General features: G+C 42.9%; 1 protein-coding gene across 10 annotated transcripts in view; it reads right to left on the minus strand.

Annotated features, from left to right (window-relative positions):
• The window catches only part of MAP2 (microtubule associated protein 2), a 155,299-nt gene that overhangs the window by 81,413 nt on the left and 46,145 nt on the right, over positions 1-27,741 (minus strand). For 3 of the 10 annotated variants that reach the window (XM_075284933.1, XM_075284932.1, XM_075284929.1), the window contains exons 1-2: positions 5,836-6,330; positions 5,627-5,689 (exon numbers count right to left, since the gene is read on the minus strand). The exons of 1 other annotated variant lie outside the window; for it this stretch is intronic. The gene's annotated coding sequence lies outside the window, so the exon portion shown is untranslated. Of the gene's footprint in view, positions 1-5,626; positions 5,690-5,835; positions 6,340-27,741 lie in introns of those variants that run through there. 6 more of the 10 variants (XM_075284935.1, XM_075284936.1, XM_075284938.1 and 3 more) reach the window with 6 other exon arrangements.

The raw sequence follows: 27,741 nt of genomic DNA on the forward strand, positions 1-27,741 counted from the left end.
TGGAAGGGAGTAGGGTCTCTGCAACCTTGCAAATCCCTCCAAATCTACAGCAGCCTTAAAGGGAGTCTGTCAGCAGTAAACTCATTATAGAACCAGTCACAGTGCATTGTAAGGGTCATTATACTGTGCACCAACCTTCCCTTATTCAGTCTAATAGATGTACCAGTATTTCAAATATATTTTGGGCTAAAGTGCAGAGCCGCCAAGGGCTTGTCTCCAAAACACCAAGTACTTGTGCGGGAATTAATTAATTTAAGTCATAGCTGTAGGGTAGGAAGAGGCTGTCAATCAAGTCTACAGGGCTGGCGACTCAATCCTGGAGGTGAAGCCCTTGGAGGCTCTGGCACGCCCACTGCATGCGAGCCTCATTTACATATTTCTAAAAACGGTTATCTAAAGGCATAATAGTGCTCATCACAATGTCCAATACAGTGCACAGTGGCTGGTTTAATATTAAAATTCCCGGAGAGAGGCCCCCTTTAATAAATTCCCCTCTATAGTTCTATATTATGTTATGCGGGCGCCATGTATAAGAGCTGTTACAGCATTTAATGGGCAGCTCACGTTTTTTAGTAGATTTATTTGGAATATGCCAGTAATAACTCTATATACCTATGTATGAAACACAGTAAAGGCCCCGTGTACTAGAATGGGAGCGCTATTACGGCTGCGTAATAGTAATGCACAATCCTTATCAAGGTGTTATATCTTATCTGCTGTGGAGTCCTTGAGGTTAGGCACAAATGAGGGATAATTGATTTAGCTGCTGTATCCATAATTCTGCTCATCTCGTCGCTACTTCTACTTCCCTTGACATCTTTATACAACAATTGGTTGCAGCAGGGGACGCAGTCTATTGGCACTTCAGTAATTTATGGCCGAGACGCGATGATCTAATGAATACGTCCGGTTATAGCTTAGCCTGTGTGAGCACAACCTGCAGATTTTGTAAACAGCACTAAATGATGACAGATAGCTATTTATTGTGCCTATAGTTTCAGGAGCGGTATACAGCTCCATCCAATGTAACATTGGTCATGCCTCCACATAGACTACACTAAAGGTATACACCATACAGGCTGTCCCATTTTATGTAGAACTCTATCTCAGGTTGGGGTCAATGCATTTCACTTGTGCTGCAGTAATAGAAAACAACTCTTCTATTTTGTGCGGGTTGGTGAGAGGTGCAAACAGGAAGTGCCTGGTTTACCATAAGACTTTACTCAGTGTTATCTGTTTGTTTACATAGAGAGATAACAGACTTCATCAGCAAACTGCAATTAGCTGAACTGATTGTCCTGCCAACACTGAGACAGTGACGTCACTTGTCCTATCTTACAGGTCCGTGGTTATAGCAAAAGGGAAGAATAAGTTCACACAGCAGGCAAACAAAGCAGCATTTCTAAAGCAATATATTTAGGAAACGTCTTCACTTTACAGAAGCTACCAATATAGATAGGATCATTAAGATGGGACAACCCCTTTAAGGGCCAAATCTCAGTGTGCCCCCCGGTTGCCTTTGAATGAAAACTATTGCCTGTACCCCCTGAGGGATACAAAAGAAAAATCTGGTTTGGACAAAAAAAAGGACCTGCAAATAATAATAAAGAATGTTATTTTACATTGTACATAGGATAGGTGATAAGTGTCTGATCCTTGGCAAGGGGGCCCATCAACAGTGAAACAAGAACCCCTTTATTGAATTGAGTGATGGGTGGGCACATGGGCCGCTACTCCATTTAGTCTTGATTGGACAATTACCACTTTATCCTATGGATAGGTAATAAGTTGTGATTATAGAACAACCCCTCATATTGTAATCACGAAACATAAGGAGTTTTATAAAGACATATTTGTCTGTGTCCAAGACATCAGCCATAACCCATCCTATCTTCCCATAGTCCTGACAAATGGCTGCAGTTTGGGCCATCCATTACTCTTCTGCCTGCACTTGGAAACCATCAATGTTAAGGCTTCCTCAAGTATAAGCTCCATCTCACAATTGTCTACTATAGAACGGAAGGGATGAGGACAACTCCAATAACCTGGGCAAGACGACTACAAGGCTTATTGATACAAAATTATGCAGACTGAAAGAATCCATGTCATGTGATAGGTAGACGCACAAAATTTTCAATAAAAACATCTTAATATCGAAAGTACTGTTACACATTGTAAAATTATGTAAATATTGCATAACCATGTACATCTGGGCACTGCCTCCTGCGATTCTGTATTTCTATCCATGCATACTTTGACAGACATTAGCCTTTTGATAACATGGATTTCCATTGTATATCTCCATTGTTACATAAAGCGGATGTTTCTGTAGGTCTCCAGTCAAACCAGCAGGTTGTCACTAAGCCATCACAAGAGAAAAACAAAGGAACGCATACGAAAGAAAAGGCCATGTCAAGTAGCGGAGGCCAAAAAAGAGGAACGAGGGAAAGATTGAGTAAGAAAGCATAATAATAGGTAACAGACGGTTATACATCACGTATAGAACACAAACAAGATAGGCCGGGGTGAGAGACGCAACGGTGAGAGGTGAGAGACAGAGAAAAATAGGTGTGACAAGGAACAATAAATAACAACCCCCATGTGGGTCTCAGAGCCAAGGTGGTATCTGTCTTTGTGGCAGGTAGGCAACTGCTTGCTATTAAGAAAGATATATGGTATACAACGTGATACTCTATACGCCTCACCGCTTTATAATAGTTAGTATTATAACATCTTATATGATAGTGGGGGCTAATATAAGAGAATGGTCAACTGACTTACAGAATTTATGGGAAGCCCTGTATATTAAGCCGATCATATACATTAAACTGCCAATCAACTCCCCCAATGGGAGATGCCGGGATAAAGAAGGGTCAGACATGATGGATTTATTTCAGCCAAAAGCTATCCCAAGTGTATGGCCAGCTTTAAAGAAATGGGTCATCGATTCAATGATGCCAAATATGAGTAGGCAAGGAATATTTTAGCCCTAATATGAGGCATTCGGCAACTGTCTTAGAGGAGTTTTTCCTTCTTCTGGATCAACGGAATAGAACTTTAGGTTGCACTTGGTGTATTTTTTAACCTTATCTATATTAGTACTGTAATACAAGATGAAATAATTTTTTGTGGGGCTTTGTACGTAGACAATAGCAATCCAGAACAGCTTCTCCAATCTTTACCGACTGCTAGTGTTGGATATCATTAACACTTGCCTACTGCGTTCTTCCCACAGTGAATATATTCGCTAAGACACTTGTGCTTGTGTTAAAATTGCCACTAAGAGGTGCTAACTGCAGACTCAAGATAACGGATGTAAATTATAGCTGGATACAAAGATCATTGGGTTCAGGGGACATAACCCCGTATTGGACAAAGTAGAGAGGAAATTGCATTATATCTGCCCACTAGTGCAACAGATAACTTTCCATATTTGTCTCCGGTTATGTACTCTGTAGCTAGAGGAGGACTTCCAAAAACATGATATTTGGTGTGTCCTTCAATAGACCTCATTTTATCCCATCTCATTTTGTTATGAAGTTGAATACAATCCTTTGTTTCCTATAAAGAGCCATATTGGGTTGGGCAGAAGCTGACTGTTTTGTTCCTCAATGGGACTACTACCAGACAGTCCAGAAACATGTCTGCTCCTATCATTGCTTCTCCAGTTCTGGGAACCACCAAAAAAACGTTTTCCTACATGTCAATGAATTATGGCAGCAGCTCTTCTATTTCATTGTGTGTGTGAATTGTGTCTATCTTCTTTTTCCTGACGACAGATTCTTCTTCTCTACTTGTCAAAAATTGTCAAAAAGAATGGTATAGATCAAATCAGAGACGGCATAAACATCATGGCGTCTTTTATCGGGTGGACATTGATGTAAGTTCAGATATTGAGTCACATAATATCCTCTCTAGTAATGTCAGCTCTGGAGCAGAAGAGTCATTGAGAGATAACCACATGTCTACTATGAGTGTCGCTGTGTTAACTTAGGGCAGAAGATGGACAACAAGAAGACCAAGTCAACCAAAGTGGTGTGGTGGCAAAACTGAGAACCAAACACCGGAAACTATTATTCGTGGACATTTTTTCTTACGTTGTCCTGTCCTCCTGAATAAGAGGCGATACTGTCTCCCTTGCCAAAGGGGTGTGTCCCTACACAATATTGGACAGTGTCAAACCTTGTAACCTCCAACTGGTAACGCCCCGTTGTCAATGTCTTCATAAATATCTAGAGAGGGACAGTTCTAAGTAAATATTCTCTAGAATTCTTATTTCATGGATGATACAAGTATCGGTATGTACTAAAACAGACAGGAGAGGCGGCGGATCTTCTCTAAATATCACAGCTTATTGTTTATTGTACCCAACGTCTCCAATTTTATTTTTTGCTGCCCTTGAGCTACATGTGCCTCAACAATGGTACTTTGTTGACCATGACGGGCTCAGAAACGTTCTAGCTTGACCATCCATCACATGGCTGCCATAAACTTGACTGGGCATGTAATTCTAGCGGTACTTTAGTGACATGACCGTACTGGTCAAATGACCATAATAATCACATACCGCAAGTGTAGGCGGTGATATAATTTTTTTTATGCGCACAAGTTAACCGTAATAAGGAACATCTCAATTGCCCCAATAACGTTTTAAAACAATTGCTGTGTATTTCATGGTTAGTTCATTATTGTGGACAGATCTTCATTAATATTACATTATTAATATTGTATAAGTGACCAGATTCATCATAAACATTCGGTCTCATAACTGCGAGGAGGAATGAACTACACGTACCTGACCAGCATATTAATTCACTGTATGTTACCGCTATATCACCACCATGAGCTCATACACCATGCAGGTATCATCGTACGTAATATTACTATATGCCCTTATGACTGGGCAGGCTACCAGCAATGGAGTCAAACTACAAAGACAATATTCAATGCCTATGAATATATGCAATATAAAAATGTAAAATAAGAATATGAAGGATTACAACTGTACTATAATGCATACCTAGGCACTATAAGCACCAGCACCATCCAATACAACCTCCATATACCTGACATATCAGATCAGCAAATACAAACCATTAGGTCAGGAGTCGACATCGACTCTATCAAGTAAGCCTTACTAGCCAGAGCAATGGGCATATATTGGCAATATAGGCCTAGTTGGAGCTGCTGATTCAGCAACCAGGTCTATCTGCACCTTTACTAGTCCTGCAATACACAGATGATGCAGCGAAAAAAAAAAATCCACGAAAAAATCTCTAACAATGGTGACGGAGCAGCTGTCAATTACATCTGGATACGGTAGCGTTTAACCCCATGACTGCTGACAGCACCCAGCTGCAGCTCGCTGTAGGAAGGGTTAACAGACTGCACACACATGCAAGGGTTACGACAATGCAGAATAGTAAATGAGACGTACTAACACTAACCCCTTACTGTATTTCCCATGTTAATGCACATGGCTGCGGTATAAACAGGCGTTCGATTTTTACAAGGCATCTAAAAGGCCTTAAAGGTGCAAAGCGGCTAATAGCAAATTCTCCCAGTAATAAGTTACCGTAGAGGTGGCGGCATGGACAACAACAAGCTACAAAGACGGTATAAATACCTCTTTATCCGGATGGTGAAGCAGGACTGAGAGGCAGGAACAAAAGGATGAATCAGGCAGGAACTGGAGAAATAAAACAGAAGGGGACAAGAGGACGAGATGTTAGATTTTGGGGTTTTTTTTCCTTTTTTTCGTACAAAGCACTGGGAAGATGCAGCCCCTGTGCAAAGCGAAGCTCTGTAGACAGCAATGATGTGGATTTAACACACCTTCTGTTCCCTGGCACTGCAGCATAATGCTCTTTGTTTTAATTCAGCTGATGCTTAGGAAGAAGGTACTGGGTGAACTGGTTAATAGCCTCATGTGCAATACAGAGGCTACGATACACTTTATTCACTCCCTCCCTTCCTCTCCACCAGCGCCGTGCCCAGGACTGTGTCAGCCACCAGCCTGTCTCTATGAAGCCTGCAGTGGTACTGAAGAGAGGGGGTGAGGGAGGGCGGAAAAGAGGAGGGGGCTGGGGAGAAAAGGAGAAGCAGCGGAGGAAAGAGAGGAGAAAAACGTATATTGGCGAAGAGGAGGAGGGACGTAAGAACAAGAGAGAGAAAGGAGTGAATGATGGGTAAATGAGCAGGTGCTAAGATGGAAGAGAATGATGATGGAAACAAAGAATAGGAAATACATAAAAAAAAAACAAGGTGGCAAGATGATAATAAAAAAGACAGTCAGGGGATTAAAGGTTAATCGACGGCGAGCGGATAAAATGATGACGGAAATCTAGTGATACAAAGAAGCTCGCCTCTAGATCTGGAATGTTCTAGAAGGAAGAGCAGACAAGAGGCGCGTCATCGCTCACTTTCACTGTGAAGCGGCCCCGGTGTCTACATAGAGCGGCTTGTCACAAGATTCCAGCGTCAACTACCTGACAGGCATTTTAATTGCATCAAGCCAGTCATGTCTCCGGAGCAAGACGTCTTGGTGCCCTCTCTTCCGAAACAAAGTCATAAGACAAAGGGTTCTATATACCACATAACTAAGCTGCAATAGCAAGCCGTGCGGTCTATTACTATTAGCGTTTCATATAATTTCCGAATAGCCATGGGCTGGATAGGAGTCAATGGCCCTAAAGACCACTCACCGTTATAGGGTTGTGACACTGATGGAAAGTTGGCTAACACTTTTATGGTACCAATTGCTGTAGGCATCCAATCCTTGGCAGTAACACGTCTTACCGCAGGGGTGGACACATTTCTGCTGACTTTAGGGGCTAGTTAGACTACCATAGGATCAGTAAGATTTTATTAATTTGCAAGATATTAAGAATTCCCATAGACATTCAATGGAATAAAATCACAACTGCAGAGACTTTTGTAGGTGCATAGTATATATTACTATGGAAATGGAGCAATGCTTTAAATTACAACTTGTCTAGTCCTCATCAATAGTAATAGGAACCGTAGCTTAGAGGTGGAGCTGTAGTGCTTAGGCCCACCACCCAACGTCCTATACTATATGAACAAACCTCGTAATCAGGTATTACATTCAGTTCCATTGCCATGGGTGTATAATATCCAGCACCTAGCCTTGCAATATTGGTGAAAGAATGGGTCGTTCTACAGAGCTCACTGAATTCCAGCATGGTACTGTAATAGGATGCTGCTGTTGTAACAAGTCACTCGTCCCTACTAGATATTCCACCATCAACTCTGATTGACCTTGTTGAAAAATGGAGGTATTAGGAACCAGAGCAACTCGATGTCTCAGCCACGAACAGGGTTGCCAAGTTCTGAGGCACATCGTACATAGAAGTCACCAACGCTCTGGTGCCTCCATAACTGCAGAATTCCAAACCTCCTCTGGCATTAACATCAGCACAAACACTGTGCAGCGAGAGCTTCATGGTATGGGTTTCCATGGTCGAACAGCTGCATGAAAGCCTTAGATTACTGAACACAATGCCAAGCGTTGGATGGAGTGGTGTAAAGCACACCACTAGACTCTGGAGAAGTAGAAATGTGTAATGTGTAAACCATACTTCTCCATCTGGCTGGCTGATGGTAGAGGAAGGATTGTGTTATGGGGTTATTTTCAGGGGTTGACTTAGAACCAATTGTCCAAAATGTCTTGTTATGCTGAAACCTTTTACTGAAACAAAGGGGCCTAACTTTGTGGGACACTTTGGGGAAGACTCTTTTCTGTTCCACCATGACTTTGCCCCAGTGCACAAAGCAGATCTTCTACTCAAAGTCCATTAAAGAGGACCTTTCACTATTTGGGGCACATGCGGTTTAATATAGCGCTAGAAAGCAGACAGTGCGCTGAATTCAGCACACTATTGGCTCTCCCATTCTGTGCCCCCAGTGAAGAGCTATCGGTGCCGGTACCGTAGCTCTTCACTGTCAGAAGGGAGTTTCTGACAGTCAGTCAGGAATGCCCTTCCTCACAGCAGCGTCTTTAGCGGTGTACTGTGTTAATGGGCGTTGCTTACCGCCCAGCAATGACGCAGAGCTCTGGACTATGGATGAGTATTAACAGGAGGGGAGGGGGCGTTCCTCACCGCTCTCACAGTACAGCGAAATAGGCACTACTGTGAGGAAAGGCATTCCTGACTGACTGTCAGAAACGCCCTTCTGACGGTGAAGAACTATGGTACCAGCACCGATAGCTCTTCACAGGGGGCACAGAAAGGGAAAGCCGATAGTGCACTGAATTCAGTGCACTGTCAGCTTTCTAGCGGTGTATTAAACCCAACACATGTGCCCCAAATGGTGAAAGGTCCTCTTTAAATTGCCAAAAACAGTTGCATTAAAACCAGCTCCACCTAAAGATGACTCCGCATGCTGTTACACATCCACCACTATCTATAATGTTTGGCAACATAGTTATGCTATAGACAAACTTTGGCTTTCTCAAAATGTTTCATGCCCTGCAATTGGACAACATATTGGGATAAAATTTTACAATTTATGTAAAGTTGCGCAAAATGTTAAAAGGGTGTTCCCCTTCTTTTTTTTTGATCCCTAGGGAGGCTTACAACATCAAACACTATGCATTCACCTCTCTTTTCACCTGGGATCCAGCAGAGAGTGTTAGTTTAGGTCCCCAGTCTTCATGGAACACCCATTTAACCCAAGCTTGTCTAGCCATTGTTATAGCTGATACATACCATTCATCTGCATTTATCTTAATATCCCACCTATCTCACCCAACTTCCCAGGGGCACAACTTGAGGGGGTGCATAGGGTGTCAGGAGCCTTAGGGGGCCCATAACCACTAGCATAACTTAAAGGGTTCATAATGTTCTTATCTTCCACTGGCTCCATAACCCTGGGGGTCCATAGATCACCGTTCTGAATCTCTTTGATGGCTGGAAGTTTGGGCATTACAAATGTATTACCTCTGTTCTATGGTCAAACCTATTTCCATTAATAATTTTATTAAAAATTCATGGATTTGCCACCCCAACCTATCTTGGACTCAAGACTGACATTGCATCATACAACGCTTTATTGGCTTATCATTGCTTATAACTTATGCTCCTTCCAATCAGAAAACAAAAACATCTTATTTCCAGGGTCTAGGCCTAAAGTTGGCCTGATCATGTAATAAAGTTTGCATTACTATTTAACAGCCTGGACCACCAGTTTTATGGAGTTTTGGGCTAGTTTAGTAGAATTCTGCTGAGCAGACTTACAGTCAAGTCTCCTTTTTATGGAACCTCAGTCTGCCAATGCACTCCAGGCATCTCTGGGAGCGGAAGGTTTAGTTTTTAACTGTGCACAGCCTGCCATCTGTGAACAAGGAGCTAATGTCCTCTGTGTAATGAGGGAAAACACTGCAGAGAAATGAACCTGTCGCAGCAGAAGTACAGCACGCAGTTTGGAAAGTGTAGGACAAGGAAAACGAGGTAGAATACTTTTAGGGATCACACCTTTAAGATAACCCTGATGGCAACATGTAACCAAAGCAAGTAAGTAGTAACTAGAGATGAACGAGTAGTATTCGATTGAGTAGGTATTCGATCGAATACTACGGTATTCGAAATACTCGTACTCGATCGAGTACCACTCGCTATTCGAATGGAAAAGTTCGATGCAGAACCAGCATTGATTGGCCGAATGCTATACAGTCGGCCAATCAATGCTGGTTCTTCTCCTACCTTTAGAAGTCTTCTCCGTGCAGCTTCCCCACTGCGTCTTCAGGCTCTGAATTCACTCTGCCAGGCATCAGGCCTGGGCAGAGCCGACTGCGCATGTCCTCTTGTAGTGCGGGCATGCACAGTCGGCTCTGCCCAGGCCCGATGCCTGGCAGAGTGAATTCAGAGCCGGAATACGCCGCGGGGACGCTGCACGGAGAAGACTGCTCAGAGGATCCAGCCCGACCCTCACTCGTGGACTTGGTAAGTATAATTTGATCGAATGTTGCCTACCCCTGAAACGAGCATTTTCCCCCCATAGACTATAAAAGGGTTCAATATTCGATTCGAGTAGTCGAATATTGAGGGGCTACTCGAAACGAATATCGAACCTCGAACATTTTACTGTTCACTCATCTCTAGTAGTAACGCTATTCATTATTGGTTGTTGGAACAACTTCTATTCAAAAGCACAGCAATATCAAGATAGAAATTACCCATATTATTTTATGCTTTATACCATGTCTCCCAACTATTCCAGATTCAGTGGGGCCGTCCCATGGTCCTGGGCGACATCTTGTCCTATCTGTATTTGTTTGCATTTCACTGTAACGGGTTACAAGGAGGCATTTTACTTTATACGGGCCATAAGGAAGAAGTTTTATATTGTAACAGCCTCAAGGGGGCCTTTTACTATGTGGGGACACCAAGGAGGTCATTATATTATATGGGGGCTACTGGAGAAAAATTATACTATGTACGGTCCCTAAGGAGAATTATAGTGTGTGTGGCACTAAATGGAACATTATACTGTGTGGGGGCCATAGGGGGCACTCTAGTGTGAAGGGTATTATGAAGGCATTTAGACAGTGTGGAGGCACTAAGGGGACATTTTACTATATACTGTGCGGGGCACTAAAGGGGGCAGTATATTATGAGGGGACACTTAGGGGATTTTATATTGTGTTGGAGAATTAAGGGGATGTTATATTTTGTGGGTTACTAAGGGGGCGCTATACTGCATGTTTCATTACTTCATCACTGCATGTTAAGCAAAAGAGATTATTATTGTACACAACCATACTTGGGTGGGTTTGGGTGCAGACAAAGGGGGCATGGGTGGGACTGGAAGGTATGGTTTATTTGCTCTAGTACTAATGTTGTCCATTCTTCTGTCCTACAATAATGATACAGATATTTTCCCAATCATTGAGGTGTAGAATATTGCACCAACATAGCATACTACTGGTATATAATTGTACCATATGCCCCTACTCCCTTTGACTATGGTTCCCTAGATCCCTTTGGGGTACTGGGTGGGGTAGGGGACTGGTCATGAAGCACAGTAAACCAACGTTGTTACCTGGGTCTCATCTGCAGTATCTTAGCAAAATCTACGAAAGAAGTAGTGTAGACCCTCACTTGTCACCTGTCTATATATACAAAGAACTGCACAACATACACAATTTAGACATTCACTTGTCTCCCTCCTTAGGTTGAGACTTTCACTCACTCAAAACCTAAACTTTTGCCACTGTCCCCAACTGCAGTGCAATGTGGTTGATTTACTTACTACATCCCATAGGGACAGTACATTAAGTGAAATGGCAACCCTTATAAAATCAAGACTAATTAGATTGTAGAATGTTTAACTGAATTAACTGGTGTCTCCTTGGAGAATTAATAATCTGGCAGTAAAGGTAAGGATAGAAAGTTTTCTAATATACTTGCATTAGCAAATATGCTCCGTTTCAGAAATGAACTGATCTTACAACAGCAAAATTTCAATATCACTTGACTTGCCCATCTCCTACCGACTGGAGACTGCAAGCATCAGCTAATGGACTTTCCACTATGGACTAGTCCTAAATCTGCCATACTTGGAGTATGCGGCAATGACCACTCCAAGTGATTCCAAAATTGGTGTGGACCAAAACCCAATAGTCTGTAAATAGAATTTTAGAAATTGCAGTCATTAAAGTTTCATGTCTGACAACTGTGCACAATACGCAATGTTCTCTGTGTATTACTTGAGCTTCCCTTGCAGATCATGATCACAGCAGGACAACACGGCAACATCTGCAGCATCTTGAAAAGCAAGAGCCCAAATCCCATAAAGGGTGCACTTGTTCAGGAAGCGAGCAGCAACGCACCCACTGACTGTCATTATTCCTGTACTGCAGCATTCACAATGGTGATACAAATTGGGATATTAATATGGAATACTTATGGTGCTTGGTTCTTGCTTTGAAGAAGACCTGTCATGAAGTCTGAAAAGCCCAATGACTTACATCATCTGATCAACTTTGTTTATCCAAATCTATTCAGCCATTCTAAAGACATAGGCCCTTCTAGAGCTGATGCAAATTAGTGTATAATAGTCATGTGGGAGGTATCACGTTGGTTTATATGGGGGCAGGTCTCTGCTTGTTGTATGTCGTGCACTAGTGTTTGGCAAGTTGGTTCACAGCAAATTGGATTTGACCCAAATATTCCAAATCACTTGATTTTTAATGAATTTTAATGAATTTTAAAAAAATTGGGAAGAACTAAAATAGCTATCGCGACATGATTTGCAGTAAATTTTTATACTCTGGGGCCTCTTGACCTTGCCTCGCCTCAACGGTGACCTCAGGCACATAATGTACCCGAAGAGTGCCAGCTCTGGATCTCTTCTGTGATGTCACACGCCCAGAGAAGGAAGACACAGAGCGCTGGAAGCCCTGAGAGGGCCAGAAAGAAGTGAGAGACAATGAGAATGTTTTGGGGGATTTTTTTACATCTCCTTTGGGCCTACTCCTTTTATACTCTGGGGACTCTTCAGATTAATAGTATATTAGATAATTTCACGTCCGGTTCTATACAAACAAGTTCGGACCAAACCAAACGCAGTTGGCTCTGACAGCGAGACCCTGGATGAGTTCACTCGCGCGTCGAAGGGCTGTACGGACCTTACTGAGCATGCACAGTACACTCTGTTCGGCGAAGACGTGAGGAGCGTACTGCGCATGCGCGCAATTGCAGCCTTGGAAATATGGCCGCCGGCCGGCATGCGCAGTCGGCTTTAACAGGGCCTCGCTGTCAGAGCCGACTGCGCAGGCGTCAGACATGACGAAGAAAGAAGACAACAGACAAGGGGAGGAGGCAGATGAAGAAGGACGCCCTCATTGCTGCCGAGACCTCATTAGCATACCTGTAACTACCGGTATTTCTAAGGAACGGTACGACGGAGACCACATCTAAAGGTAGGAGTTGAATAACCTTTCTTAAGGCTATTCCGACGTGGTAATTAGAAAAAAAGTTGCTTTAATGGTAGAATCCCTGTCTGTCATCTTGATATTGATTCTATACCATTGCAGTGAATAAACAGAAAATGAAGACGTAGTCAATAGATTATAATGGCGGAGACAATAAGTATAAGAGGTCATTATTCTGGGTCAGATTCTTTCTTCATTGATCTTTCCAAACACAGGTGTCTATATACACGTTCACAAACTGGATCTTCTCTTTGTCCTAACAAGAATGTAACTCTTCAGCCGTGATACCTTCAAAGCCGGAGTGTTAGGCTTTCCCTCCCTGCCCTGCCCTGCTTGGCTCCCTCTGTAATACGCCTACACTTCATTTCAGCACAACCTGCCAGTCTGTGGTTTTTATGGTTTTATTTTGACTATGTTTCAATTTTTAACTACATTTTTCCTCCACCAAGAAACGAATGCAGAAAAATCCAATACCTAAACCATAGCAATAAGAAGAAAACGTTCACCGCAAAGAAACTATTACTGAAACTTTCATCCTCTCAGTTCAACCCACACATTGGATTTAATCACTCCAAATAAAGCTCTATTGCTAGTACTATGATCAAAGATAGAGCTGAGACGGTGAATTTTTCCCCAACCCCGGCTTCTAGCAATGTACAAAATGTTATATAATCCTCTTTCATGTCTGACCCTATTAGTAAGCTGAGAGGCTGCCCCACATCATCTCCCAATATTCCTCCATCTACCCCTTTTCCCATAGCAGCTTCTGTAATCTGCATATCCCATATCCATGGGTTTTCATATACTTCACTTTTAGATCAATGGATTTAGCTACGGAAAATTGTAAATCATCAATGTATCCGGATCAACTTTGCATGTACTGTAAAATACAGCATTTTTTGCCACGGACAAAGCGCTGCGTTTTCACGTGGGACCCCGGCCTTAAGATCTTTCAACTTCAGTATTATACTTACTTCAAGTATCACCAACAGCAAAATTCTCTCTCTGAGACTCAATAGGTTAACCTTCATAAGGGAAATCTTGAGCTGATCACAGAAAATGGCAACTTCCCAGACCCATGGCTTCACCATCCTCTGATTCTCAAAAACGAAATCTGGTTTTGGTAGAAGAAGGATGCATCGCTGCAGAAAGACCTCGTGCCTCTGTGTCATGATCTGTAGTGTTTATTGGCTTTGGAACTGCAGAGTCTGAAGAGCTTTCATTCTGAGGAGGTAGTTTATAAGCGGCCTCCCTCCTTAAAGCAACACTAAACCTAGAAATGAATGGTAAAAGGAAACAGAAGACAACTGTGTACACCGGATGTAACTCTTCGGGATTTCGGTAGCTATATAATTGCTTTTGTAGAAATTTTGTAGAAATTTAAGGCCTGGTTCACATCTGCGTTCGGTATTCTGTTTGGGGAGTCCGCATCGGGAACCCCCAGAAGCTTATGAAAGCACACGGACCCCATAGACTATAATGGGGTCTGTGTGTTTTCCGTATGGTGTCAACACAAACATGTGGAGAGTAAAGTAGTTCATGAAGAACTTTACTCTCCGCATTACTTGTGCGGACACCACGCAGAAAACACACGGACCCCATTATAGTCTATGGGGTCCATGTGCTTTCATAAGCTCACCGCTTTTCTACGCGTTCAGTATTCCATTTAGGGGGTCCCCATGCAGACTCCCCGAATGGAATACCAAACGCAGATGTGAATCAGGGCTCACTAGTTTCCTCTTGGGTTCTTCCATTATTGTCTGGCAGATGACTTATTAGGGCTTTTCTAAGGGGGTAGACATGTCATGTCTGGTCTCCTACAGTATAAAGGGGAGTGGGGGAGAGCTGCTGCTGCTCACTGGCTGACTAGCAGCCATACACTGGTCTGGGAAGAGGTTTGTAAGAAATGCCAGATCTCCTGCGCCATACCTAGGAGAAATCTTAATAGATTTTTGATTGCAATACAAGGAAGAGCCCGAATAAAAGAGTAGGATTATTTCTGTGTATTTACTACATGTAATGTGTACATTGTGTCTATTCATTGTGTATCTTCCATTGTTTAGGTTTTTTTAGTTCATATGCTTACTTTACAAGAGTATAGCTTGCAGTGCACATATGCCAGCTAACAGGGTGTGTATGCCCTTAGAATTGCACAACAGCTGGAGAGCCAAAGCATTTTCGTGGCTGGTTTAATAATTAATCATAAGAATAAGGTCATAGGAATGTAAATCTGCAGAGCTGGGGATCTGAAAAGTTACTACTTGAAATATATGGGCAGTATCCCAAATACTATACTCAAAAGTGTGACATGACCATCCTACACCTGGCACCATTACTGACTAGCTGTATGAAGAAGCTCACCTGAATGCTGCAGATTCTTCTCCATATATAAAGCATGGCGTTTTCCTCTACAGACTTTCTGCCCTTACTATTCCTATACAGTAAACACCAGGATTTCTGCAAGTATAATTGACATTGTGCGATTTTCAAAAACGTGGATGTTTTTGAAATCGCAGCTTCTCCAGCGCATCATTTTTTTCTGCAATGTGCGGATTAGCCAGAATCCCATTCACTTTGCAGGTAATGTAAAATGTTGCATTTCCGCAACTTGCGGCTTCAGTCTAACCCTGTAGGAATCCGAATAAAAGACAGAATTAAATATGTGATGCCTCATATGATAAATTAAATATATTTCTAATTATTTGTAATGGCGCATTTATTACTAGCGCTATCTAAAGTGACATCTGTCTAAAAGACGCCTCTGTGAGAAGATTACGCTACAAGGCTAGGTTCAAACCTGCGTCCAGTCTCCGTCCAGGGTCTCCGTCCCCGAATCCAATTACAAAATGTGGAGAGAAAAGTCCTGCAAAAAGGACACATGAGACAGGTGGAGTGCGGCTTCTGGAAGCCATGTAAGGAGACTGAGGAGCTATGACTGACTAAAGCATGTGCCCTGTAGTCTAAGAGACAGACTTCAGAGATTCATTTGGTATTGTTCCTTTTCTACCTTTTATTCCCATTTATTTTTATGTATTGTATTGTACTTTATCTGTATCTGCTTGTCAACCACATATATATGTTTCTGTATATGTTAAATGGCTCGTACCAACCCATTCAGTGTTAATAAGTATATAAAATTTAGAAAACTTGTTTCGTATTATGCTATAAGACCCAGAAACACTCACGGGGTGTAAGTGGAAAGTAAGCGTAAAGGGTGGTCACCAGGTGCGCCAAGTGGCTTGGTAAGGTGATATCCTTCACAGGGTCCCCAAACGGACCCCACAAATGGAAACCCAAACACAGGTGTGAACTTAGCGTTAGGTGGACCAGATTTCCTATGGCAGATAATCAGTTCCACCAGGTATTAACCATGTTAGACATCTTTTTTGACAACACTCTCCAATGCAACATCAGTAGTTACCTGAAAAAGATGTCACCATATGTGCAGAATGAATTTAAAAGCAAAGGATTAACCATTCATGCCGAGTCCACTGCACAACACCATATTCCAACAGATCAGGTCAATGGCCGCCATTTTCAAAGCTATTCATGTTAATGTTACAAAAGGGGTTAATCTATAAGGGACGCAAAACACTGAGGCTAAACAATCCCTAGTTTTCTTCTGACAACAGATATATAGAGACCAAACATTAATGTCATATAAAAGTTTGGCTTAAAATGATCATAAAATTGAATACGGTATATCCTATTAGCACACTAGCGGTCATAGGATGAGGTTACAAGTTATAGCTTAAAGCCAAAAACCGCGTGAACTGATTTGCAGCTCTGTTACCAGTCAATGGGATTAAGCCTTGTAGGGTTTTCTGTATTAGCGTGTAGAACTCTAGTTACTGCATGCTGCCCACAGAAGTGACATAAAGACAATGGCTGCCAGCATAGTGTTAGTAACCTACTACAGTGTTAATCATTGACTAATTGAGCGGTCAGCTTGTTTTTCCAGCCTCGGGGACAGTAACCTCCTCCTTACATCCTGGAATGTCCCCAGAGTCTTTCTTTATCCACCTTCTGCTGATACCACTCCGGAAAGTTTTCTTTTTTCTTCCAGGTTTTAATTAAATGTAATAACTCCCTAAAGCGTGTGAGCGATCTGCGTGTCTGACACACTTTATTGCCGTATATTCCTGCTCAGTCTACAAACCACTTTGAGGCCGCTGCAAGTACACACAACATGCGTCAAGGACTTCCACCAGAACAAGCCCCCCGGTGACGCTGGACAGAAACAGGGGACACCATACAGGAGTATTATTAATTAGGGGGCACTATTAATTTAAAGGGGTTGTCCTATCATACTTTTTAAAGCAGGCAGACATTATTCTGTACATTCCCTCCTTTACCTGCACTGGGTTGTCTATCACTTTTACTGCAGTGTTAAGAGCGGGGATTGGCCGTCACCTTGACATCACTGCGGCAGCCACTCCATATACAAATGGTGCCGTGAAGGTGAAGGCTGGCCCAGTGCAGGAACAGGAGGATACAGGGCGGTGTCAGTGCATTTTTATTTATAACCCTGGCCTGCATTAATAGTTCTGATCCCAAACAAACCCTTTAAGGGGCCACAGAGGCGGTATTATTAAGGGGCATTGATTGTTAATTTAAGATACACATGGGTCATTCATTTATAGGGTATTTTTATATCATGTATATATAATAATCGGAATAGCAGCAGAATGGGGACTTTGCATAGGCGGAAAAAGCGGATCAGGTGTTTGGAAAAGTGAGGCGCCAAAGATGTCTGTGTTGCAAACTTTACAGAGACAAGTCACAACTGGAAGAAGAAATGGTCATGTCAGAGGAGTTCGCAAGAGTTTGAGGCTTTAAACACTACGCAGGAAAAATGTGGAAATTCAGACCCTTGGATATGTCCATAGACTAATATGTGTCAGTCCGAGTACTGTCTGGTTTAGGCCCCTGGCACATGACTGTTTGCATTGAACGGCATGGTGGGCGCAACATAGATGTCATCCTCGAGCACAGTGGGCACCGGCCGTGCGTCATGCAGTCCCATTCATTCAATATTGACTCTAATACACGATCATGTGCATGGGCCGACAGAAACAAATGGGTCGGTGTGCCAAAAGGGAAAAACCAGGGCAGTACACAAACCTTGCATACAATCATATGCATGGGCCCTTACAGTCAGATGTGAAAATTGTTTGTGTGAATGAGCCCTAAATCACAGATACTGATACATTAATTGATAACATCATTGCTAATCATTTATAAAATCAGAAAAATTGGGCAGATTTGTAATACTATCCTAAATGTGGGCTGCATAAATCTAGATAGGCCAAATTTATCATAGTGGTACATGGTGTATGATAAATTCTACGTATCCTGCTAGGTACCTGTATGTCATAGCATCGAGGCAATTCCTATATACTGTATGGAAAGTGTGATTAATAATACATTGCTTTACATAGGGAATAAACAAAACCAATCTCTAAATGAATCTCATGTATCTATACAGGAGAACAGTAGCGGCTAAACATACACACTAATGGGATCAACTCATTTCACTGATCCAATAACGTAATGGTGACAACTAGGGGAGAACAACTGAAGGACAAGGTTTTATATGAAATGACAAAACCATGTTTTTACTGAAAGGCCGGGGCCCCACGGGCCAGAAATGCTGTGTGAAAAATCATGGCATTTTACAGTATCTGCAAAGTGGATGCATGCATGCGAATCCCATGTCCACTTAGCATTTTACACCGCAGCAGACATGCTGCAATTTCCAAAACCGGCGCGGTTTTGGAAATAGCAGCATGTCAATGATATCTACGGAAATGTAGGCGGTTTTCCCAATAGATAGATATAATGATAACAGAAAGTCCGCGGATGAAACTTTCTGTTCAAAGTGCTGTGGAAAGAACCGCAATGCGTTCCCGCCGCGGTTTTTCCCGCAGCACTTTAAACAAAAGGTGTTTTATTGTCAAGATATTTCTAACTAAAGTTTATTCCGACTACTACGGTAGGGGGAGATGGTAGGGGGCTGAGTGGCAAGAGCAATGCTCCAGGGAGCTGAAGGTCCGCCCCCAGTGCACCAACTGCCTCATTTCCATAAAACTTCAAAGTATTATGTTTTATCACTGTAAGGTGCTCCGTAATACAGTGGTGACAGCTGAGGAAGCTTGGATGAGGAGATGGACTCAAAACTACAGAAGAAACTATAGTAGCCCTTGGTTCACATCTGCATTTGGTAATCTGTTCCGGGAGTCTGTACAGGGACCCCCTGAACGGACTACCGAATGCATTGGCAAGCACTGTGCAGTGAAAGCCCACGGACCCCATAGACTAAAATGGGGTCCATGTGCTTGCCGTGCGCTGCCCTCACGAATCATGCGGACAGGAAAGTAGATTGTAAAGTATTTTCCTGTCCGCAAGATCCCTGCGGAGATCTCGCGGCAAGCACACGGACCCCATTATAGTCTATGGGGATCCGTGTGCTTTCACTGCAATGTATTTGGTAGTCCATTCGGAGGGTCCCCATGCGGACTCCCCCGAACGGATTACCGACACAGATGTGAACGAGACCTTAGATGGTCATGTTGTTACACCATTCTGCAGTGATCTCTATTGGAAGGACTGTGACACAATGCAGAGATGTCAATCACACCCACTCCCAGCTGCTTAGCAGTGTAAAGAATGGGAACAATACAGTTGTAGATACTGTTAGATGTTTGTTTTATAACCTCATGTGGCCAATGGTCTTAATTTCATAATTAGCATCATATATATATATATATATATATATATATATATATATATATATATATGATTACTACTGCTAAACGGGGCAGTGTGTGATTGTACGCCAATGATAAGGCGACCGCACAACAACCCATACCGGTCACAGGGTGTGTTGTGAAGGAGGGTGAGGGTAAAGCGGAGCAGATGCCGCTCTGTCTATGTGACACTGTGGCTGAGCTGATGAAAAGCTCACAATTATATTAATTGATGTCACATGGCCCAGTGCACAGTCATGCTAAAGAAGCAGATGGCTCTGTATTAGCATTTAAATGAGCTTGGGCAGCCTCTCTAATATAAGGAAGAAAGCAGGGATCTAAGATGGTCCATCCAGGTCTGCTGTCCATAGGAGTTCATATCAGACAGCTGTAATCTCATAACACGGCCTGGCAGGGGAGGACAACTAATGTGACACGGCCTGCAAGCTCTATGGACTGAACTCAACTAGGCAATGCTTTGCTGCTTAGTCATGGACAAATTCTGCATCTCAGGATATTGTACCATGTTCTAGATAGTGAGGCCTCGCATACATATCGTATTATGTCATATTGAAATCATAGACATCTACGGCCCATGGTTTTTGTTTGATACAGAGGTTTTCTAAACTGTTGCAGTCTACCATAAAATGATGTAGCAGAAGTAGAGATGAGTGAACAGTAAAATGTTCGAGGTTCGATATTCGTTTCGAGTAGCCCCTCAATATTCGACTACTCGAATCGAATATCGAATCCTATTATAGTCTATGGGGGGAAAATGCTTGTTTCAGGGGTAGGCAACATTCGATCAAATTACACTTACCAAGTCCACGAGTGAGGGTCGGGCTGGATCCTCCGAGCATTCTTCTCCATGCAGCGTCCCCGCGGCATCTTCCGGCTCTGAATTCACTCTGCCAGGCATTGGGCCTGGGCAGAGCCAACTGCGCATGCCCGCACTATAAGAAAATGGCCACTTACAGTCAAAGCGGCCATTTTCTTGTAGCGTGGGCATGCGCAGTCGGCCTTGCCCAAGCCCGATGCCTGGCAGAGTGAATTCAGAGCAGGAAGACGCCGCGGGGAAGCTGCACGGAGAAGACTTCTAAAGGTAGGAGAAGAACCAGCGTTGATTGGCCGACTGTATAGCATTCGACTAATCAATGCTGGTTTGGCATCAAACTTTTCCATTCGAATAGCGAGTGGTACTCAATCGAGTACGAGTATTTCGAATACCGTAGTATTCGATTGAATACCTACTCGATCGAATACTACTCGCTCATCTCTAATAAAGAGAGTCAGATTTACTAAAGAATGGGAAATATACAGGAAGCTCCTTATATCTCTCCCTTCTGCTCAATCCATTCCTGGCTTTGGCTCAAGAAGCCACAACAAAATAAGCTGTGTTTTCGTAACGTGGGGCATCAGCCTTAAACTCAGCATTTTCTTCCACATGGGGCCTTGGCCGCCACTGCGGATAAAAGTGTGGACCTATACATTTCTATGGGCCCGTATACACGCAAGAAGGACTTTTCTTTCCGCATTTTTGGGGCGGAAACCCGGCAGACTCCATTATAGTCTATGGGGTCGCAGGTCTCTGCTTTTTAAGTGGATTCGGTTTCCATTTTTCTGGTCGCCAAACATGAACGCAGGCGTGAACCTAGAGTAAGTTTATAAAGGTGAAGTGAAAAATGGACATACAGTAGCTTGTTACTTGACCAGAATTTAGTCACTTTTATGAAATTCAACTTTTTTTTTAGAAGTCACCAGTCGCATCTTTACTCTGCACAGGCCCTGGCATAGATAGAGGCATTATTTTAGCCAGTGTGAAAGTGTGGTTTATATTGAGACAGATTTATCAAAGAGCAGAACCTGCCATCATAAACATGTCACGAGATACAGCAAGTCAATAACGTTGTCTAGCCTTAACTTCGAAATTGGCTAAAATGACGCCACTTTGATAAATGTCGGCCAAAGTGTTCTGTCCCAATTCTATCAAATACATTCGCTAAAGCACTGCAAAAATACACGTAGTGTACGCTTACCTGTAGATTCATGAATAAATAACAGGGAGTATATAATGTTTCCAAGAATCTGTCGGGGGGGGGGGGTATAGCCTATTGGGGTGCTCTAGTTACACAATGTCTATTCACATCGATAAGTATCCAAAGAGTTCAATGGATGTCCAATGTCCTCTAAGATGGAGAGCTATGGATGATACAGTGGTCTGGGGCACATGAAACCCCAACATGTTCAGTTCTTGTTTGTCTATGGACAACATCTGGCACAAACAGGTGTCTATGGCCAGCTTGTAATACCGTCCTTGTGTTGACCTTGACACCTAGGATATAAGCATCACCTCCATATTAACGCTCACTTTTTTCCTCGCCGGGGGTTCACCTTGCAATATATAGTGTATTGTTAAGTAGACCCCATATAATGCCCCCTACTCCCTTAACTAGAGATGAGCGAATAGTATTCGAATACCTCGCTCCATAGGAATGAATGGACGCGTCCGGCCGTTTAACCCCTTGCAGTTCGCCCGCTTCCATTCATTCCTATGGGAGCGTGGTATTGGAAACTGCCATTTCGAATAGTATTCGCTCATCTCTGCCCTTAATCACTTTAGGACTGGGCTGTTTTCCCTGGTTCAGGACCGGACACATTTCTGGGATTTTTTGGACATTCAGTTTTGAGGGCTGTAACATTTTCGTTCTTTCAAATAATTTTTGTTGTCTTTTTCCTGTGACACATAGGGCTTTATTATTATTATCATTTTTATTTTTCCATAATTATATCATTCTTGAAGAAAAAAATATAACAGGTTATGAACTCTAGATTTTAACCCCTTCCCGCCTATGGCATTTTTTGATTTTCGTTTTTCGTTTTTGACTCCCCTCCTTCTAAACTCCATAACTTTTTTATTTCTCCGCTCCCAGAGCCATATGAGGTCTTAATTTTTGCGGGACAAATTTTTCTTCATGATGCTACCATTAATTATTCTATATAATGTACTGGGAAGCAGGAAAAAATTCAGAATGGGGTGGATTTGAAGAAAAAATGCATATCTGCGACTTTCTTACGGGCTTTGGTTTTACGGCGTTCACTGTGCAGCCAAAATGACATGTCCCCTATATTCTGTGTTTCGGTATGGTTCCAGGGATACCAAATTTATATGGTTTTATTTACATTTTGACCCCTAAAAAAAATTCCACAACTGTGTTAAAAAAAATTTTTTCTAAAAGTCGCCATATTCCGACGGCCTTAACTTTTTTATACGTAAGTGTACGGGGATGCATAGGGCTTCTTTTTTTGCGGGGCCGGGTGTACTTTTTAGTTCTACCATTTTCAGGAAATGTTATTGCTTTGATCACTTTTTATTCAAATTTTTATCAGAATCAAAACGGTGAAAAAACGGCGGTTTGGCAGTTTCGACTATTTTTCCCGCTACGGCGTTTACCGAACAGGAAAAATATTTTTATAGATTTGTAGAGCGGGCGATTTCGGACGCGGGGATACCTAACATGTATGCGTTTCACAGTTTTTAACTACTTTTATATGTGTTCTAGGGAAAGGGGGGTGATTTGAACTTTTAATTCTTTTTATATTTTTTTATATTTTTTTTAACTTTTTTTTTAATTTTTTTTTTGCATTTATTAGACCCCCTAGGGGTGTTGAACCCCAGGGGGTCTGATCACTAATGCAATGCATTACAATGCTAATGCATTGCAATGCATTGCAAAAAAGCATCCTTTCTTTTGCAGGCTGCATAGACCAGCCTGCAAAAGAGAGGATTTGCAGACAAGCCTGGGAGCCTGTACAAGGCTCCCGGCTGTCATGGCAACGGGACGTCAGCCCTGGAGCATGCTCCAGGAGCCGGCGATCCGGGCCAAAATGGCGGCGCCCATGCGCCGCCGGGAAAATGGCGCCTCCGGCGCCTTTGACCACGGCGCCGGAGGGGTTAATGTCTCCAATCGGTCCGGGGACCAATCGGAGGCATTAGAGCCGGTTGTCTACTGCTTAAAGCAGTAGACACCCGGCGGCTATGGCGGCCGCCCGGCTCCCGGACGGTCACCATAGTTACAGACCCGACATGCGCCGTACTATTACGGCGCATGTCGGGAAGGGGTTAAGGACACGTTGATCCAGGGTTTTTATACTGACTGCCAAATTGGAGTCGGGAAATAATTTTTTCCCCTGAAATGGGGCAATTGGCATGAGCATCCCTGTAGGGATTGTAGGGTTATAGGTTGGACTTGATGGACTGATGTCTTTATCCAACCTCATCAACTATGTAACTATGTGTCTGTTTTTAACATTTTTCATATTTTTTTTGTAAACTGCTACTAAAAAATTTGATAGATTTCCCTCATGGTAATTTTTAGGAAGGTGCCAATTATTGTTGTATTCAGGGGGTATAAGCATGGGCATGGGGGGGGGGGGTTTCAATGTAGGAGTCACAATGTACATTTTTCCTATCAGTATGTCTTTGGAGTGTGGGAGGAAATCCACACAAACACGGGGAGAACATACAAACTCCTTGCAGATGTTGTCCTTGGCAAGATTCGAACCCAGGAATCCAGCAATGCAAGGCTAACCACTGAGCCACCGTGTTGCCCTGGGCTTTTTTTGTGCCCTCTATAAAGGTCATAATAGAGCTTTAACGTTACTTTTCTTTTTTTCTGCATTAGCTCCAGTTACGGGAGGAATGCAGCCTCCTATGCTTTACTATAGAGCTCATCTGGGTTCTCTAGGACCCAGCAGCTTACACAGTTTCCGACCCTTAACAGTCATGTGAGTGCAGGGTTGGAAGTGTGCACACAGTACTCACTGTTGCATACACAGTACTCACTGTTGTGCACACAGTACTCACTGTTGCGGCAGTCAGGCTCATAGAATTTCATCAAAATGTGCTGTAAGCACCTCAGATCTCTAAGTGTAGTAAATATAGGAGTAATGCAACATAAAATAATCCTATTAATATTATAAATGTGAAAGTTTGTGAGTTTGGATGTTTGTGGGTTTGTGTGTTTGGATGTTTGGATCTTTGGATGTTTGTTCCTCAATCACGCAAAACCCGCTCGACCGATTTGGCTGAAAGTTTCCACAAACATAGTTAATACACCCGATTGCGCAATAGGCTACTTTTCGTCACAACAGCGCACATACGTTTGTGCCAGGACCCCCACAAAACCCAAAATCACACCACCATCTCTGCAATATCACACACTTTGGACCATAGCAAGCCACAAAATTCATATTGCCCTCTACAGCCTCGCCCCTAACCCCACACAATCACATATACATATACTTTACCACTTTGCCCCTCACCTTAACGATACTCCAGGAGGCTCTCTTTAACGCTCCGGAGCAGCCATGTTTGCCGACCCCCACCGCTCTGACAATCCGCGACACCGCCCACCCATGTCAATACCCCTAGGAAGTCTAATAAATGCAAAAAAAAAAGTTTAAAAAAAAGTAAAAAAAATATAAAAACAAATAAAAAGGATTAAAAATTCAAATCACCCCCCTTTCCCTAGAACACATATAAAAGTAGTTAAAAACTGTGAAACACATACATATTAGGTATCCCCGTGTCCAAAATCGCCCGCTCTACAAAGCTATACAAATATTTTTCCTGTTCGGTAAACGCCGTAGCGGGAAAAATGGTCAAAAGTGCCAAACCGCCGTTTTTTCACTCTTTTGATTCTGATAAAAATTTGAATAAAAAGTGATCAAAGCAATAACATTTCCCCAAAATGGTAGAACTAAAAAGTACACCCGACCCCGCAAAAAAAGACGCCCTATACATCCCCGGACACGGACGTATAAAAAAGTTATGGCTGTCGGAATATGACGACTTTTCAAAAAAAAATGTTTTAACACAGTTTTGGATTTTTTTAAGGGGTCAAAATGTAAATAAAACCATATATATTTGGTATCCCCAGAATCGTAACGAAGCACAGAATACAGGGGACAGGTCATTTTGGTTGCACAGTGAACGCCGTAAAACCAAAGCCCGTAAGAAAGTCGCAGAAATGCATTTTTTCTTCAAATCCACCCCATTCTGAATTTTTTCCCAGCTTCCCAGTACATTACCGTATTTTCCGGACTATAAGGCGCACATAAAAACCTACGATTTCCTCAGAAATCGTAAGTGCGGCTTATAGTCCGGTGCGCCTTATATATGGATGGAAGCGGCGGCAAAGTCTGCGTGCCGCTTCCATACATACATAAAAGGCACCGTAAGGATGCATTCACACTACGGAACGCCGGCGTGTATCACAGCCGTACACGCCGGCGTTACAGCAGGGCTGCCGGACACTTCCCATTCATTTCTATGGGAGCCCGAATGCGAGCGCTCCCCATAGAAATGAATGGACAGACACTTCCCATTCATTTCTATGGGAGCCGGCATGCGAGCGCTCCCCATAGAAATGAATGGAAAAAAGCAGTCCATTCATTTCTATGGGGAGCGCTCGCATGCCGGCTCCCATAGAAATGAATGGGAAGTGTCCGGCAGCCCTGCTGTCACGCTGAAACAGAACGTGAAACTTACCGAGCGGTGCAGGGCGGGCGGGCATTCAGGCCTCCTCTTCCTCCGATGTCCTGACCACTTCCTCTGGCGCTCGCGAACTAATGGCCTGGGCGCATGCGCAATATCATAATGCTTCTACTACTGCGCATGCGCCCAGGCCATTATCAGCGAGCGGCGGAGGACGGAACATCGGAGGAAGAGGAGGCCTGAATGCCCGCCCACCCTGCACCGCTCGGTAAGTTTCACAACATTACGGTTGGGCTCTATCAGCATGATTTTGCTGATAGAGCCCCTCCTCGCCTGCCGAGCGCTTCCAATAGAAGCGGCTGGCACGCGGGGGGTTAAGCGGCCGCTGGCAAAGTCTGCCTGCCGCCGCTTTCAATAACATATAATGCGCACCGGACTGCGGCTTATAGTCCGGTGCGCCTTATATATGAACCGAGACGGACTATAAGGCGCTCATGGGCAATGCGGCTTATAGTCCAGTGCGCCTTATAGTCCGTAAAATACGGTATATAGAATAAATAATGGTGGCATCATGAAGAAAAATTTGTCCCAGGAAAAATTAAGACCTCATATGGCTTTGGGAGCGGAGAAATAAAAAAGTTATGGGGTTTAGAAGGAGGGGAGTCAAAAACGAAAATCAAAAAATGCCATCGGCGGGAAACGGTTAACTTCAAATACTTCTGTCCCAAAGTCACTATGTAAAGTTTCTCACAACACCGTATATATAGCAGCTCAAATACAAATTAACTTCAACACAAAAGTCTCACGTATTCTCTGAATTATAGCAAAAACAAGATACAAAGTTACATTTCGCGGGTACCAGCTAGTTAGAATATAAATGCCTGTACATGTTATATGGCCTTCAAGGTAGCTGTAGCATCGTTGTGTCTACGGTAGTATAAATTGTGACTAAGGATAGCATTTGACTGACACTAGCTTCACACTAGCATCTGCTTGAGGACCCGAAAAGCAGAAACTTAATCCGCTTAAAAACGGATTACCCGTGGGAACCTGTGGACCCCATAGACTATAATGGGGTGTGCTGGGTTTTTGCCTAGTTTCCGCCCAAAAAATGCAGAAAAATTCCAAGAGAAAACCCCAAACCTAGTTCACACGCTAGCATGAACCTAGTCTAATTCTGTGTCTTAATTTCAGTTGCAAAAAATAGACTTGTGTTTCTAAAGGGGATATAACCCCAGAAAATTACCTAATTTTTAAGAATTTTTGATAATTTAAAAAAACAATTCCATCACTATCTATAATTTTTAAATAAGTACTAAATCTTGCAAATTTTCACTTTGGCCACTAAGCCTAATACTAGACTAACGTTTGCTAATTCTGTAGGGGTTGTCCCATGAACCTTAAAGGGATCCTATTATTAAAATGCAATTTTTTGTGACTAACACATAGGAATAGCCTTACGAAAGGCTATTCTTCTCCTACCTTTAGAGGGAACTCTCTAGCGACACCTCCATCTTCTTCTGGAATGGCCTCTTCAT

This window comes from Leptodactylus fuscus, chromosome 8, assembly GCF_031893055.1.
Source record: "Leptodactylus fuscus isolate aLepFus1 chromosome 8, aLepFus1.hap2, whole genome shotgun sequence".
NCBI lineage: Eukaryota > Metazoa > Chordata > Amphibia > Anura > Leptodactylidae > Leptodactylus > Leptodactylus fuscus.